Source organism: Prionailurus bengalensis, chromosome X, assembly GCF_016509475.1.
Source record: "Prionailurus bengalensis isolate Pbe53 chromosome X, Fcat_Pben_1.1_paternal_pri, whole genome shotgun sequence".
Taxonomy (NCBI): domain Eukaryota; kingdom Metazoa; phylum Chordata; class Mammalia; order Carnivora; family Felidae; genus Prionailurus; species Prionailurus bengalensis.
The window spans coordinates 127,222,865-127,230,538 of NC_057361.1; the positions used below are offsets into that span (position 1 = coordinate 127,222,865).

A 7,674-nucleotide genomic window follows, 5' to 3' on the forward strand; every position below is an offset into this window, starting at 1 on the left:
CCCCCCCCCCCCTCCCGCGACCCCCCTGGCCGTGACCTCAGATGGGAGGCGGAGGGCGCAGCAATTCCGGAGTGAGCCGAGCCCGGCCTCAGGGCAAGGAAGGCCTAGGGCCCAGATGGCAGATTGCGGCCGTGGTGGCCACGGTATTTTTATGAGCATGCCTGTTGCCCAATGAAGCATTCCGGGGCCTTCAGCTCAGCCTCTCGAGACCCTCCAAGCCATGCAGGAGGCCCGCGTGGGAGGGGCCCGGGCATCCTGGCCTGAAGTTCCCATCTCCCTTCCACCTCCCCCTGAAGGGGAGGCTTGGAGCCCTGCCCTCAGTGACGGTCTGGATGCCATGTTCTAAGGGTCTTTTATTTTGTTTAAGCTTATTTATTTTGCGAGAGACAGAGAGAGAGAGCAGGGGAGAGGCAGAAAGAGTGGGAGTGAGAGAATCCCAAGCAGGCTCCGTGCTGGCAGCGCAGAGCCCAGTGCGGGGCTGGAAACCACCAAGCGTGAGATCATGACCTGAGCAGAAATCCAGAGTGGGATGCTTGACCCTTAACCGACTGAGCCCCGCCAGACGCCCCTCTAGGGGTCTTTAGAAGGAGACCGGTGAGGAGGTCAGTCTGGGGCGTGCAGGTGGAGGGCTGCTCGGAGGGAGGAGCCAAGGGAGCTCCGCCCCCCACCCCACCCCCGGGGCGCCAGGGGCCCAGGGTTGGGCGGTGGTGGGCCCAGGGTTGGGCGGTGGTAGACCCAGAGCGGGGGAGGGGGGGGTGGGGGGGGTTGATGGCGGAGCTCTCCTGCCACTCGCCCGGCCCTTGCGGGAGCAGGGAGGAGGCTGTGGGCACCGGGCCAGTTGGCCCGGAGCTCCGTAAGGAGGGCGGGGGCGGGCGCCCAGGAGGGGGGTGTTTTCCATGAGGCACTGAGCTGCTATCTGCTTCCTGCCTGCTCTGATCCCACAGCTGATAGGCTCAGCCTCTCTCCTCTCTGGCCACCTCTGCCTCTCCACTCACCCCAAACAGTTACCAGCCTCTTCCTCCAGCCTCGAAGCCTTTGCTCCTTTCAGGAGGGTGGGGTTTGAGGCTGGTGGCCCTGCTGCCATTGGCAGGAGGGAGGTAAGAGGACGCAGCTCGGTGAGTCTGCTCCCCCCTCAGTGCACGATGGTGGGTTCAGTCTCCACGGACCGTGCCCGCGGTCACCACTGTCACAACACGAAATAGCATTCATTGAGCCCTGCCACCGGCCTGCCCTTGTCGGAAGCACGTTTCGTGTGTTAGCACGTTTATTTAACACACCGACCCCGGGGGAAGTCCATCATTAGACCCCAGTACAGATGAGGGAACTCAAGTCCCAAGAGCACAGCGGTGCCCCTCTCCCACTCGTGCTCTCTCTCTGTCTCGTGGGAGCCTGTTTGGAGGCGGTGGTCTCGGGCCCCTCCAGTGGTCCTGCGTGCTTCCCACCCCCTATGATGAACGTTCTCTTGTGATGCTCACTGCAAGCGAGGAGCCTGTGGTCCAGAAGGGAGGCCATGCAGCCCGAGGGGGGGGGAGGGGGGGGAGGCGCCGAGCCGAGTTTCTGCTCACCTGCTCCTCCACCCGTCACTAGGGCCCCATTTCCCAGATGAGGAAAGCAAAGGTCGGACGGGTCACGTGACTTCACCAAAATGACCCGGAAGGTGAATGGCACAGCTGGGGTTTGAACTCGCCTCTGTTTGACTGCAGAGCCCATTCTCCCACTTCTGCGTCCCAAGATAGAGGGGCCAGCAGGAGTGACAACAGGAAGAAGAGAGGTCCCTGGGCAGAGAAGCAGGAAAGATTGGCCTCGAACACACGGTGAACCGGGTCTCCGCTGCCACACGCTCGCTGTGGAGACCGGGAGGCTCTGCAGAGACAGTGGCTGGGTCTCGCCCACTCACCACCTTCAGTGGCCTGAGCTCCTCACGGCTCCCTGTGACCCACGCGTCTTGGGCACAGCAACCAGATGAGGGCAGCCGCCCAGAGTCAGGCCAGACCCTCCCCCACAACAAGACAAAGGCCACGTGATGAGGGAGCAGGAAGAAAGTGCCAGCAGGTTGACAGGGCGGACTGATGAGCCTGACCCACCTTTCTCTGGTTTTCTCCTTTCCATTTGTCTGCGTCTTCCTGTCCCAGGTGTATCTCTTCAAGCAGCATGTCGTCGGGGTTTGGTTTGCTTTGATCCGGCCTAACGATCGTTGCCTTTTTAAAACTCGGCTTTACGGAGGCATCGTTTACATGTAGTAAAATTGGCCTCTGTGAGGTGTACAGCTCGACGATTTTCGATAAACGTCCCGTAACCACCGCCACAATCAAGATATGGAATAACTCCATCACCTCCCCAAATTCTCTCCTACCCTTTTGAAGTCACTCGCTCCCTCTAGCCCTGCCCCCCCCCCCCAATCTGCTGCCTTCGCTGGAATTTCAGACTGAATCGTGCCGGGTGTATTCTCTTGGCTGGCTTCCCTCGCTCAGGGTGGTTTTCGAGACCCATCCATGTTGGTGTGCGTGCGCACGCGGCAGTGGTTCGTTCCTGTTTATTACCGAGTAGCATGCCAGTGTTTGGCCATATCCCGCTTTGTTTAGCCACAAGCCCACTGGGTGGTTTCCAGCTCTGGGCGACGCTGAGAGGAGCTGCTCGAAGCATTAACGTACAGGGTCTGTGTCCGCTTTCATTTCTGTAACCATCACCGAGCTGGGGCTGCTGGGCCAGAGGGTACGTTCTTCTACCTTTGTCTTTTACCTGGAGGGTTCAGTTGATTCTGTCGGTGGTGTTTGCTAAATGCTTGGATTTGTTCTTGCCTGCCTGTTAAGTGCTTCCCATTTGCCCGGCTTTCCACATTTCTCTTTCTCTGCCCCCACTTTCTATCAGTGAAGGTTCAGGCCGGGGAAGCAGAAATCACTCCAGCCATCTTCCGCAGAAAAAGGTTTGTGAGGGGCGCCTGGGTGGCGCAGTCGGTTGGGCGTCCGACTTCAGCTCAGGTCACGATCTCGCGGTCCGTGAGTTCGAGCCCCGCGTCGGGCTCTGGGTTGATGGCTCAAAGCCTGGAGCCTGTTTCCGATTCTGTGTCTCCCTCTCTCTCTGCCCCTCTCCCACTCGCGCTCTGTCTCAAAAATAAAAGCATTTTTAAAAAATAAAAAAAAAAGATTTTGTGGGCCTAAGAAAGGGGGTGGGAAGCATGCAGGACCGCTGGAGGGGCCCCAGACCACCGCCTCCAAACCGGCTCCCACGAGGAGCCGCCGCCCCTGGCCTCCGCCACCGCGGGCACCGAAGCAAATGCTGAGTTCAAGAAGACAACACCGTAGCCACGAGTCAGGGATCACCAACCCAGGACGGGAAGTCACCGCGGCCATAAGGAGTGGAGGCCCACCCAGCACAGGAGCGCTGCCGCCGAAGCCGCATGCTTCTTCGTCCTTGCCATCCAGCAGGAAAACCGCTCCGCACGGCAGAAACACGGCCTTCCTTCAGCCTTCCCAGTCTCAGGGGAGGGCACCCGACTGGCAAAAGCCGACCTGCCTCCCGGAGCCCAGCCCGCACCGTCTGGGAAGTGCCGCTCATTGCCCCCGTTCTTGGTTGTCATTTACATGGATTGAATTTGTGTTCTGGAATCTTCCTTTTGGTTTAGAAGCACCGCGAGAATCTTTGAATAGTGACTCTAGATATTTTGACATGCGTTCTTTTTTTTTTTAAGTTTATTTATCTATTTTGAGAGAGAAAGGGAGAGAGCGCTTGAGCAGGGGAGGAGCGGAGAGAGAATCCCCAGCAGGTTCCGCGCTGTCAGCGCAGAGCCCGTCGCAGAACTCAGACTCACGAACCGTGAGATCGTGACCTGAGCCAAAATCAAGAGTCGGACGCTCACCCGACTGGGCCACCCAGGCACCCCTTGATGTGCATTCTTAGTAAAGCCCAGAGTTCATCAATATCTCTGTTCTGGTGGTTTTAACCTATGGCCACAAATTCTTTGTTGTTCCTCCCTTCAAGAGGTGGTGACTCCTTTCCTCCTCTTGAACACTGGCTGGACTCCATGCAGCGGAGGCCAAGGTTGGGGCAGGCTCTGTGATACACAGCGTGGCCATCTGTTAGGAACTGAATTTCATGTACCCCTCCCCTTCGCAGGCTGAAGCCTTCACCCACCATGTGGCTGTATTTGGAGCCGGGGCCTCTGAGAAAGTCAGTAAGGCAAAATGAGGTCATAAGGGCAGGGCGCTGATCGGAGAGGATTCCTGTCCTTATGAAGACAGACAACAGAGACTTGTCTCTCTGTCTCCATCTCTGTCTCTGCCTCAGCCTCTCTCATTGCTCTGTGAGAACACGGCAAGAAGACAACCATCTAGAAGCCAAGAAAAGGAAACTGACCTTGTCCGAACTTGATCTGGGACATCCTGCCTCCAGAACGGTGACAAAGTACACGGCTGTCGTTTAAGCCACACGGCCTGTGGCCTTCTGTTGTGGCGGCCCCAGCTGCCGAAGACCCCACCTCTGTGTTCATCGCTGCCAGTGACACTTCCGCAGCACCTGGCCTGGCTGACCACACTTCAGTTACCTGTTGTCTTGTGTCTCCTCCAAACCCCCGGGCTTTGAACGGAATGGCCCGGGTGACACCCGCAGTCCCGCTCAGAGGCTGCAGACGCTGTAGGAGAAAGCCGTGTCATTGTGTAGATGGGTCTCACTGAGGATTCACGAGCGCCAGACCATCTGGCTTGTAAGGAACGCAGTGCAGGTGCGTGCCCCCAGCCAGCCTCCGGCCCCTTCCAGACCTTCTCCACATACTGTTGACTTGGATGTAAAAGGGACAAATCGGGGTGCCTGGGTGGCTCGGGTGGGTAAGCATCTGACTCTTGATTCGGGCTCAGGTCAAGATCTCGCAGTTCCGTGAGATCGAGCCCTATGTCACGCTCCGTGCTGATGGCGCAGAGCCTGCCTGGGATTCTCTCTCTGTCTCCCTCTGTGTCTCTGCCCCTCCCCCACTCACACTGTCTCTGTCTCTCTTAAAATAAATCAATTTTAAAAAATTTTTTTAAAGGGACAAATTCAGCACAGCCATTTATTTGCTCTCCCTTATGAAACCCTACTAAAATGACAGCAAGTGAGTTTTTAAAAGCAAATGGTGCCAAGGACGAAAGTGATAGGAGATGAGGCAACCCCAACAAGAGCGTGGGGGTCCGGCAGTCACCCCCGCAGCGGCCCCAGCTGAACGGCGAATTCCCACGGCAGAGCTCACCTGTGGCGCATAAATCAGCCGTGCAGACAGGGGTGAGAATCTGTGCAAGAGGCAGATAGACCCCCACATGCCGCCCCCCATCCCCGCAGAAGAGGAAGTTCTTTCTTTGGAGACGATGACACAGAAAGTGCCTTCGCTGGGCACCACCAGGGACAGTTGCAGGGGCAGCACGCTGGGGACAGGAGGACAGGGCAGGTGAACATTCCCAGCAAACATGGGGTCTTCCGGCCCTCTCGCCCTACTCAGTTCAAGTGCGGACAGCCAGTCCCAGGCACCGGACTGGAGATCTTTCTCTAGGCTCTTTGGCCATTCCAAGAGGAAGGAATGGAAGCCAGGAGGTGGCGGTCACCACCGAACACTGCTCAGTGCCGAGGACTGGCCGCACACGAACCTTACCTCTGGCCTCTCCCTGTGGGCCTCGGGCCTCGATTCGTGACCCTGGGCTCCTCGGGGCACCTCCGACCCAGCGAGCGACACCTCAGACCCAGGACATGTTCCCGATGATGTGACAGTAGAGAAGTCGCAGCTGGAGATGGCCAAGGCCTGGAATCGACTAGATGCTGTTTTGCAGTGTCTGCTGGAGAAGAGTCACATGGACAGGGAGCACCTGGAGGAGGAAGCTGCGAGAACGCCTTGGACACCCACGACTTAGAATTGCTCCATTGCGAGGGGCGCCTGGCCAGCTCCCTCGGTGGAGCATGTGACTCCTGGTCTCAAGGTTGTACGTTCGAGCCCCGTGTTGGGTGTAGAGATTAGTACAAATAAAATCTTAAAAAAAAAAAAAAAGACGAATTGTTCCATTGCAGGCATTGGAAGAGGAGGAGGGGAAAGGGAGGTGGGTTATGGGCCAGCTGAGTGAGGACCTCAGTGATCCAACAGGTATGTGATCAAGCTGTTTGACCGGAGCACGGACTTGGGTCAGTTCAGCCAGAACACATCGCTGTACCCACTCTGCCGGGCCTGGATGCCCGACAGCCCCTCAGGGCAGGAGCGTGAATGCCCACTCGGTTCACCACTGCCACCACTGCCTGAGGACGAGGAGAGGTCAGAGGTCACTGACTGCCTCCACCCACCACCCCCAGACCACCTGGAGGGGCTTGCGGGATTTCCAGTTCAATCCCCGTTGCAGCCCGAGACCCAGGGTACCCCTGATGATGAGCCCTCCAAGCCTGAGCCCTCAGCACCCACACCCTGGACATTCCCCTCCTTCACATCTTAAAAAAATAATAATAATAAAGAGAGTAGGGCCACCTGAGTGGCTCAGTGGGTTGAGCGTCCGACTTCGACTCAGGTCATGATCTCACAGTTCGTGGGTTTGAGCCCCGCGTCGGGCTCTGTGCTGATGGCTCAGAGCCTGGAGCCTGCTTCTGTGTCTCCCTCTCTCTCTGCCCCTCCTTGTGCTGTCTCTCTCTGTCTCTCAAAAAAATGAATAAACAGTAAAAGAATTTTTTTTCAATGGAGATGAAATCGAAGAAGAAAACAGTTTGTGGGAAACAGGACCATGAGGGATAAGAACACAAATTCAATCCATGTAAATGACAACCAAGAACAGGGGGGAATGAGTGGCACTTCCCAGACGGCGCCGGCCAGGCTCCGGGAAGCAGGTCGGCTTTTGCCAGTCGGGTGCCCTCCCCTGAGACTGGGAAGGCTGAAGGAACAAGTCAGTAGGTGGATGTTTGCATCTGTCTGGGATGCAGAAAGTTGCAAGACTTTGGAAGCACTGTAGCCTCCAAAGTCATGGATTGTTTTTTCTTATAAGCCCATCAGGGAGCTGAAGTTGCCACAGTGGGGGGAAAAACAAAGTGGGCCAAAATGTGAAACACAACAGGCCCTTCCCAGGAAAAAGACACAGGGGCACTTTTATCCTTGGCGGCAGCGGCCCTAGACTCGAGGAAGAAGGGAGCAGAGAACTGTTCGCTAACGTTTAAAGGTCGTGTGGCAGTGCAGTTTGAATCCCCAGCCTCAGACAGAGGAGTCTGTGTTCGCCCAGCAACTCTCTTCCACGGGTTTCCCCGCAAAGGCTGGAGGCAGCATAGCTGGGCTGATATGCTTTCCCTGAAGGTATCGGTGCACTAACGGGGTGAAGTGTGAATGCAGGGGCAGGAGAGCTGAGGGCAACCCCACTTCTGCCGGCAGCAGTCCATGGCCGGGGAAGGACAGAAGACCTGACCTGTCTTAAGGCAGGGGAGGGGGACTGACAGAAACCTTCCAGCCTCCCTGAGTCCGACACTGAGGACAAAGCAAAAGCCTGCTACGGCAGCAGTCGAGGCAGAAGACCTGAGAGAGACACTCCTGAGGCACCTGTTCATGGATCTGCTAACGTCGCAGGGTGAGGTGGAACTGAAAAAAAAATCTCCAGGCACTCAGATCACAAGGCCACAATATTTTATTTATTTTTACTTATCTGTTTAAGATTTTATTTTTATTTATTTTTAATTTTTTTAATGTTTTTATTT

General features: G+C 56.6%; 1 pseudogene; it reads left to right on the forward strand.

Annotated features, from left to right (window-relative positions):
• Positions 1-5,660: 5,660 nt before the first annotated feature.
• Positions 5,661-6,437, forward strand: LOC122477179 (annotated as a pseudogene).
• Positions 6,438-7,674: the final 1,237 nt, after the last annotated feature.